The sequence below is a fragment of the Hordeum vulgare genome, chromosome 6H (assembly GCF_904849725.1).
Source record: "Hordeum vulgare subsp. vulgare chromosome 6H, MorexV3_pseudomolecules_assembly, whole genome shotgun sequence".
NCBI lineage: Eukaryota > Viridiplantae > Streptophyta > Magnoliopsida > Poales > Poaceae > Hordeum > Hordeum vulgare.
Window position 1 is genome coordinate 103342790 of NC_058523.1, and position 9670 is coordinate 103352459.

Below are 9670 nucleotides of genomic sequence, written 5' to 3' on the forward strand. Positions count from 1 at the left end.
CTCTAATTGAATGCATGGTTGCTAAATTTACATGTACTTAATACAAATGATAGTTGTCAGATTACAAAGACTTAGTGTCAGAAATACGAGTGATTAGCTGTGAGAAGTACAAGTGATTAGTTGTCAAATTACAATTATTTGTTGTTAGAAATTCAAGTGATTAGTTATCAGAAATACAAGCCATCAGTTGTCAAATTACAACTACTTAGTTGTCAGAAAGCAAGTCACTAGTTGCCAAATAATAATTACTTAGATGTCAGAAATACAAGTGATTAGTTGTCAAATTACAATTACTTAGTTGTCAAAAATACACATGATTAATTGTCAAACTACAGTTTACTTGTCAGACTACAAGTGATTAGTTGCCATGTTAAACATGCTTACTTGCCATAATACAAAATGCTTACTTGCCAAAAGTTAAAAATGCTTAGTTGTAGAGTACTGGTGTACTGAGTTGCCAATAAAACTCTGGTTGCCACATAGTGATTTTTTGTTTTGGAAAATTAGTTGCCAAATCACATGTGCTCATTTTAAAATTGTCTGAGTTTATTAGACGAGATAAGTACTTAGTTAATGGTCAAACCTTTGTCATCCCTGTAGGTAACAAGTTGTATAATAGGTCTGCTGAAAAAAGACAAACTGTAGCAGCACCTGGAAACATGCATGTGTGTCAGCCCTATAGCCTAGCCCGAAAGGAGTAGATAGCGGTCTACAAAGTAGATTTTCTCAACAATAAAACGCCGTCTGTGGGAATCGAACCCACGTGGTCTCTGGGAATCGAACCCACGACCACGTGGTTAAAAGCCACGCGCTCTACCAGCTGAGCTAAGACGGAATATGTAATTATATTCAAATCCTCTCTTTTAATCACATGTAAGTTCGCTAGGCGTTGCAACTCACACACCGTATAACTTTCTCGAAGTGGAAGTGACTTGGAGCATGATACTTTAAGGTGTGTTTAGTTGGAGGAACAAAGTCGAATGTAATGGACTGGACCCGTTTTTAAAGGCCATTTTCGTGTTTAGTTAAAAAACGAAACGGAACGAAGTGATTTCAAGAGCGGCATATTTTTTCTTTATGTCGTTCCGCGCGGTTCCTTCAAATCGAACGGACCACGCGGAATCGCTCTCGCACGAAGCCTCTTGCTTCTTCTCTCGCATGCACTCGCGCTTCTCCTCTCGCTCCTTCCTCCGCGCCGTCAGCCGCACCTCTCATGCCTCCACGCCGCCGGACACTCCTCTTCTTCCTCCGCACCGCCGGCCGCTCCTCTCCTTCCTCCGCGCCGCCGGCCAGTTCTCTCCTTCCTCCGCACCGCCGGCCGCTCCTCTCCTTCCTCTGCACCGTCGATCGCTCGTCTCCTTCCTTTATGCCATCGGTCGCTCCTCTCCTTCCTCCGTGCCGCCGCTCGTTTCTCTCTTTTCTGCGTCGCTGACCGCTTGTCTCCTTCCTGTGCGCCACCGACCGCTGCTCTCCCTCTTCCGCGCCACCGGGGATCTGTTCCATTTCATTCCACCATCTAAACATTAAGATGTAATCGTTCCATTCCACCTCATTATTCATACCAAACATAGAAATGAAACCATTCCATTCCATTCCATTCCACTTTGTCCCCCAACTGAACACACCCTAAAATCACGAATTGTAAAATTGAGGTAAAGATCAAAAAATCGACATTTTAAGGGTTATTTTAGCTACAACCGAACATATACTCTAAAAATAGTAAAACTGGGATAAGAGCTCCTTCCTCCAGCCCAACCGGCATTGTCCCATCCCCCAGCCGATTGCGCCCAACCCCGTCGGCTGCGCCCGTTGCCCACCGGCGGCGCCAAGCCCCGCCGACCATGCCCTATCGCTTGCTGGCCACACCCTGTTGCTCGTCGGCTGCACCCTGCTCCGTTGTCGGCCGAGCCGTGCACCTTTGTCGTCCGCGTCGGGCGGATTCCGGCGGCCAAGTTGAGATCACGAGAGGCCACGGCGAGATCGAGCTCATCCAATTCGAACCAGCGGAAATCAATTTCGGCGTCCAATGGCTTTTTCCAGCATGCCATGATGAATTCCGGCGAGTTTCGGGCGGATCCCGACAAATTCCACGACGTTGTGTTTGCTCTGATGAGGTTTGACCGGTATACGGGGTACCCTCGATTCGGCATTCCAACCTTCAAATATAAAGGTCTCACGTGTGGATTTACGGTGCCCTTAAAAAATAACGAATTGGACCACTTTTACAGTTTTTGTTTTCGACACTTTTTTGACCAAAACATTAAAACGCAAAAATTATAAGAATTTGATCACTTTAAGAGGTTTGCTAGAGATGCTCTTGGAAGTCTAAACCTGATAATCACAACGCCGGAATCAATGACATGGGCCTCGCTTCCTAAAGGTAGCGTGGCGTGTGCTGGCGAGTTACTTCCTCGGTTACTCTCGCTTCCGCATGATCTGCTCTACTTGGCAATCTACCATGTCTCCCCTCGGGGCCACGGGGTCATTGGTGAGCGCTTCCACCCGCACCGCTGGACTAGATGATGGTGCCCGAGGGCCATGGCCGCCACCCGACCACGGCAAGCTACGGGATTGGGTCCGATTCTTCAATCTCGACAATGGAATGTTCGTCCGTGTCCGACTCGATCTGTTCAAAGACCACTACATTCTTGCACTTCATCGTTGCATTAAATCGTTGTATGCATCCTAGCTATAAAGAGGTCGGATGTAATGCTTAAACTTTAAGTAATAAAAGCCTTTTATAAAAAAAATCGTTGCATTAAATGTGTAGCCTTTGCTAGCCCAAGACCCAAGGATCAGCAATGGACTCTCTCAAATTGTAAGATCCCGGACTGTTCTTGAATATTGTCGTTCAAAGAAAAGATATATGTGGTGTTTAATGTAACTCGTACATTGTTGGCCCACGTATTCTCCAGATCGAGCCACCCCTATAGGAAGGAATTCCACTATCACCAAATGTATCTAGTGGAATCTAATTTAGAAATTCTAGTGGCCAGATACAGTAGTGGTTCTGGGTAACCCATTTCTATTTACACGCTTCTCATATTACGGTGACCCCGTTAGGCCTCGTGCAATGTAAGGTGCTTAAAAAAAATAAACCATTATTTTTAACACCGGTGCTTATTTGTACAGGATAAACGTTTAGTTAGACGTCTCTCGTGTAGAAATAGGCACTGATGCTTTAAAAAAATCAATTTATTTTACTAAGCACCTAAACTAGCATTGTACAAGGCCTTAAAGACCATTGGGGACAATGCCATCTTCATTCATTTAACTACTCTTTGTGTTTCTGCTGAGGTTTTTCCTATTGTTGGGTCTCCACGCCAGCACGACTGTGGGGACTTCGGTCGGCTTGGTCTTGATACAATTCCGGTGCATGACCATCTTTCTAGGGTTGTTGAGTTGAAGCTCCACCTACTTTGCTCTACACTTGACCGTGTGCGATTCTCTGCGGCAAGTATCGGGCGGAGCCTCGCTAAGAGGGGGGGGGGGTTCTTACGTTCAAGGCAGGTGCGGTGTGCCATACGATGAGAACCTTTGGTTGCAGGCTCCCCCTGCATGGCTTCAACGGGACGACTTCATGCCCCTCAAGGTCAAGGTGTTTGCGTGGATCCTATGACATGGCAACACACGTACGAGGGCCTTCCTTCGTCGAATCGGGTTCCTCTACAATGATGATTGCCCTTTTTGCCCAGGGTAGTCAGGAAAAACCATGTACCTATTCTTGGGGTGGGGGGGGGGGGGCGGAGTTCTTACGTTCAAGGCAGGTGCGGTGTGCCATACGATGAGAACCTTTGGTTGCAGGCTCCCCCTGCATGGCTTCAACGGGACGACTTCATGCCCCTTAAGGTCAAGTTGTTTGCGTGGATCCTATGACATGGCAACACACGTACGAGGGCCTTCCTTCGTCGAATCGGGTTCCTCTACAATGATAATTGCCCTTTTTGCCCAGGGTAGCCATGAAAAATCATGTACCTATTCTTGGAGTGCCCCCATTTGCGCCTGATGCGGGCACACATTCTCGGCCGTTGTCGCTTGCATGTTTCTTGCATGGTGGAAAGCGTTTTGTGCGCATTATCTGCCTGTCAGCCTTCCTGGAGTCGTCCTTCCTCAGCACAACAACGTGCTCTGTCCTCTGGGTGGTCTGGAAGTCCAACAACTGGTTGGTGTTCGATAACATTTGTACCTTGGATAGCCCCCCCTTCCCCAGTAAACTGTACGCCGTTGCGTCAATGGTGCACGAACATTTGTAGATGCTACATTCCCTCTCCCCTCCCTCCCATTAGCACTCCGTGGAGTGTTTATGCAATGTATGAATGGTTCATTTATTACTATTATTACAATGTTCAGATGGGCGGTCGCCCCCGTTGGTTGTTCAAAAAAGAAACAATGGATGCGTGTGTTTTTCTCGGCGGGCAAAGGAAAAAAGCAATGGTGGTTAGTGTCTGGTCGCTTGGAGCATGGTGTGCAAGCCGACATGCTTGGGTGGTCCCAGAGCATCTCCAAGCAGCGCAAAACAAACGTCGCGTCCAAAAATATGCCCTTTTAGCGTGCGCGCGACGCGGCGGAATGCTCCAGCGGACTCGCAAAAACCGCGCGCGCGCTAAAATAAGTTGGGCGCGCTGTCCATCGCCTTATCCCGCATTGGTAATTTGGGGCGCTCACTTCCGCGCGCGGCAGACTCGAGCGCGCGCGCGAACTCTCTCCTTTCTTCCTCCTTCGCACCGCGCGCGCCGGCGCCAGCGCCCCTGCCACCATGGACGCGCACACCGGCACCCCACTCACCCCGCTGTACAGCCGCGCCCCCCCTCCCCCCGCCGCCGTCGCCGCCGCCGCCGAAAACCCTAGCGCGGCGAGCGCTCCGGAGCTCCGCCGACCGTCGGCCTCGCGCGCAGCCTTTTTTTGCCGCCGCGGATGACCACGTCGACGGGTGGCGTCGCGCCGGCGCCGTCCCGTGCCGCCGCCGCACCGTCGAAGCTCCCCAATGCGGCGGGGTCGAAGAAAGGAATGGGTGGCTTTGGAGCACCCTCCAACGCTATGGGAGGCATGGGTGCACCTCCGGCCGTCATGGGAGGCATGGGTGGCTTTGGAGCACCCTCCAACGCTATGGGAGCCATGGGTGGCATGAGTTTTGCTTCTCTCATGGGAGACATGGGTGCACCTCCGGCCATGGGTGGAATGTCTTTCGATGTGCCTCCCACACATACCCATGAAGATGCCGTTAAATATCTTGCCAAGACCGTCGGAGCTACACGTGATGCGGTGCGTGATGAGATTAGGGATGAAGATTCATCTTCGAAGGCGGAAGAATCGTCTTCGGAAGAAGAGGAAGAAGATGAGGAAGATGATTGATGTGTTTTTATTATGTCTTGAATTTGTTGGATGAACTTGGTTTGCATTTTGAACTTGGTTGGATGAACTTGTGGGCATGACTTTATTCATCAACTTGTTTGTGTTAAATTTCACATGTTCATTGCATTTTGATGAATGTTTCAAACTTATTTTGTGTCCAAATGCTATATATTTGCGCGCTGCTGGAGCGGCGCGCGCTGCATTTTAGCGCGGTTGCTGGAGCCCGCGCTGCGCGACACGTCAAACCAGGCGATGGGCGCACGGCAAACATGTTTTTTGGGCGCGGCGCGAAGCGCGGCTGTTGGAGATGCTCTCAGGGTGTGAAATCTCAAGCCGCAAGCCCTTACTCTGAGGGTGAGGTGGGAGTGGTTGAAGAGGACGGATCCGGGAAGACCGTGGCAGGGAATGGCCTTATGGCCAAGATCGAGGACAAAGCTGCTTGAGCAGTTTTTGATAGCCTAGTCAAAATTGAAGTAGGGGATGGGACTAAGGTCTTATTCTGGAGGGACCCATGGATACATGGCTTCGCGACAGCGAACATTGCTCCTATGATACATGCACTGGTTGACACGCGCACGAGGAATAGACGCACAGTGAGTCAGGTGATGACGAGCGGGTGATGGATATAGGATGTAGCGGGAGAGGTCACCTTTGTGGGACACATGCATGTGGTGCACTTAAACTTGAATTTTTGTCCAAAAAAACCACTAAACGAATGTTATTGTCAAAAAAGACCACGTGCGGTATGAAATGCGAGAACAGACCCCCACTTTTCGTGGCGGCAGGCGCGTCGAATGACACGTGGCACCTGCCGCCATGGACCGAGGCGGCTAGACCCTGCCACCACCCGGCGAGGCGACCAGCTGCTCAGGCAGGACCTGCCGCCAGCACTCGAGGCAGCAGGATGCGCACCGCGTCGTACATGCATGCATCCAGCGAGCTCATCTTCGTCCGTGCGCGCTGTAAAATAGTTGACCGGCATAGTTGTTAGCTCACTCCTTCCTCTAGCTAATAAGGGACAATGCTAATGCTAGGCATCGAGAGAGATATGTGGACTACTTACCAGCTAAATGGACTTTATTCTGAACTTGACTGCTAGGAATACTTGCACAACATAGAGCTCGCTGGATGGTACGACGCGGTGCGCACCCTGCCGCCTCGATGGCTGCCGGCCGCCTCGGCTCGTGGCGGCAGGTGCCACGCGTCACCCGGCATGCCTGCCGCCATGAAAAATGGGGTCTCTTCTCGCATTTCATACCGCATGTAGTCTTTTTTGACAATAACATTCAGCTAGGGGTTCTTTTAGACAAAAATTCTTTAAATTTGGCCATCAACACAGTCCAGCAGGACACCAGCAGACCGAACCGCTTTTCTTGGCCGGCTGATCCATCGGGGGTGTACTCTGCTAGCTTTACATACCAACTAGCAGGCGGAAGGCACGCGGCGTGTCATGTCGCCCGTGTGTGCACCTCTATTGCTTGTTTTTATAAGAGAGTGTTAGTTGATTTTTCTGTATATCTAGTTGATTTGTCTTGTTTTCTAGTTTTAACTAAACGGGTAATATAGATTTGGGAGATATATATGTTGCTGATGCGGAAGAAAACAAAAGGAGTGCATATTGAAATGTAAACATTACCTAATACGTGATAACTCCAACACTTTCCTTTCAATTGTACACAATGCAATGAGTCATGCTATTTGGAACTGTCTCAACTGTCATAAAAATCAATATCCAGTCTCTGCCAAGGCAAGTATTTAATCCTGATGTGAAGAAACTGACTTTAGTATAGTTATTGCTACAACCCAGAAAAATGTCATAATTTAAAAGTTTCTTTAAAAATGAAGCTTCAAAAAGAAATCTCGACTCATGGTTGGACATGTACATATGAATATTTATGAACATGGTATAAGACAATAAGCAGTAAGCATGGAATGTTTTATATTTGTTTTTCATAGATTTAACAGAGAGAGAACATGGTTCCAGAATCGTAGAACATAATAACAATGTACAGTTTCAACTTTGTGCATTATAAATGAAGGTATAATGCAGGTTAAATATCCTGCTGATATGTATCTGCTTTCCAAAGACTCAATAGTCTGCTTAAGAAGGCAAAGGTAATCTTTGTCGCCCAATATAGACAATAATCAATAAACATAAATATGTTCCATCTGGAACCAAAATTGCAATAGATAGTTCTCCATGTTCCATATATGGTGCCAAAAATTCGGAATGAGGCAAAACTCTGAACTTACATTGAAACATGAGTACACAAAGTAGGCAAACAAAGCATGATCACTGGCTGTCCTATGAAACTAATACACTTACGGACCACCCACCAACCTTCTGAAATTCCCATCAGTTCACCAGTTTCTACCATACCACCACCACCTTTTCCTTATGGGTCCTCACCTTCATCTCCATCGTACACATGCTTAAAAATGCACAAAAATACACATGCTTAAAAATGCACAAAACACAACTTGATTAGTTGATCTGATGCTCAAGAAATAACACAACTTAGAAGTTAAACATGGCATAAATGTGTTTTTTCAAATAGTAATAAACGTCCAAAAGGATTCCTGTTAAAACAACCCACCATGTACGTGCTTAAAAGTCCGAAAGGCAAGACAACTTATAGAACCTTGTTGGCGTTTTTCAAATATTAATGCATACATGGAATTCACAACGCATACCATTGGAGGATTCTCCAGACAGGATCAGCTCCATAATTGCATGGATATTTTTTATGCAGATTACAAAATAAAAGGAGGTAGTTTAGGGAAGAAGTCGAGTTAAGGAAAGTCTATGACCTTAGTAGAGAAAAAATAAACAAAAAGTAAATATTCGAAAACATGTGATGAATATGTACTATGAGCATCTCTATTAAGTCCATGTCGGTTCTAAATGGCAGCAGCGAAAAATCAATAAGGAAGTTTTTTGTACTGAATCCAACCACCAAATGTTTTAACGATAAAATTTAATTAGGTGATCCAGCATTCAGAATACTTGTAGATTATATGATCAAATATGAATCACCATTTCGTCTAAAAAATATGAATCGCCATATATGCTGGTAATAACTTCGCGAGCCACTAAATTAATAGATTAGCACATGGGGCAATGTTTGATGAAAACATAACTACTGGAAATCACCAAGTTCATGGGAGTTCACATAAACATCATGTGACCAAATTTTGGTGCACACTAACAAATAAACCTTTTTTCAGAGTCGCTGAAAAATTACCATCTCAACTATTTTTCCTAAATCGGTAAGGAAATTGATTGCTATATTTAATCCAAGCTTTCACTTGTGGCACATTTTGGGAATTGAAGCATCATTTCACTATGAGGGCTGGTGGCCACTCTGTGATCGCACATCGGGCATATACATGCAATATGTGTGTGCGCCCCCTGCAGCCAGGTTCCACCAAGCACGGAGAAGGATGACTTGTTTCTTCTGAACAACTTACTGCCGTCAGTAAAAAAGGAGATAGATTACAAAAGATTATCTATGTTATATGCAACCAAAAACCTAGGACGCAGTTCAGTTCTACTTGTAGCAGGGGATAACAAGACAATACCAGAAGTTCAAGCCACTCGACATCCCTGTTAACATTTTCAGCTCTTTCTCTTTTGCAAGGGTAGCCTGTCAACAGTTCAAAAAACAATATAAATTGTAATGGCTTCACCTTCTACAGGTTGCTTGCTTATTTCAGAAAATCCCTACATAACCTCCCAACTTAGATCAATGCTTGCCTGTCAAGAGTTGAAAGAACAGTATAAGTCGTAACGGATAAAATAAATAGAAGTTATACGTTTTTGCCAACAGTATCATTCTTTATCACAAGTTTTAAGAAGTTATACTGAATTTATATAGTTGTGTTTATGATCATATAGGAGAAGATAGTACTCTGAATAAAGTTCGATAACGATGAGTAATAGCAGTTTTTTTTCTTGGTAAAGTGATGATGGGTACATACCTTCGCAAAACTACAATGTTGCTGAAAGAAAACACATCACGTCCATAAATGATGTTAGTTCCAGTTCCAACTTTTGTACTTTAGATTCCATTTCTTGCAGCTTAGACAATTGTAGTTCGGTTAGTCTCCTTTGACCCTGCTACTCCGATAGCTTTTCACTTAGCGACTCGACGTTTTTGAAGGAAGATTTGAATCTTCTAGCAGCATGCACTTCTTTTATTTTGAAATTTACATGGCAGATTACTATAGAGAACCTGTATAACAACAGGAAAAACTCAGATATGACATCAGTAAATCTATTCCAATACGTTTCTGAAGTCCTGAAAATGGAAGTGCA

At 45.8% G+C, this 9670-nt stretch overlaps 1 non-coding gene across 1 annotated transcript; it reads right to left on the minus strand.

Annotated features, from left to right (window-relative positions):
- Positions 1 to 764: 764 nt before the first annotated feature.
- Positions 765 to 832, minus strand: TRNAK-UUU. The gene has a single exon. It is a non-coding gene; the product is annotated as a tRNA-Lys (tRNA).
- Positions 833 to 9670: the final 8838 nt, after the last annotated feature.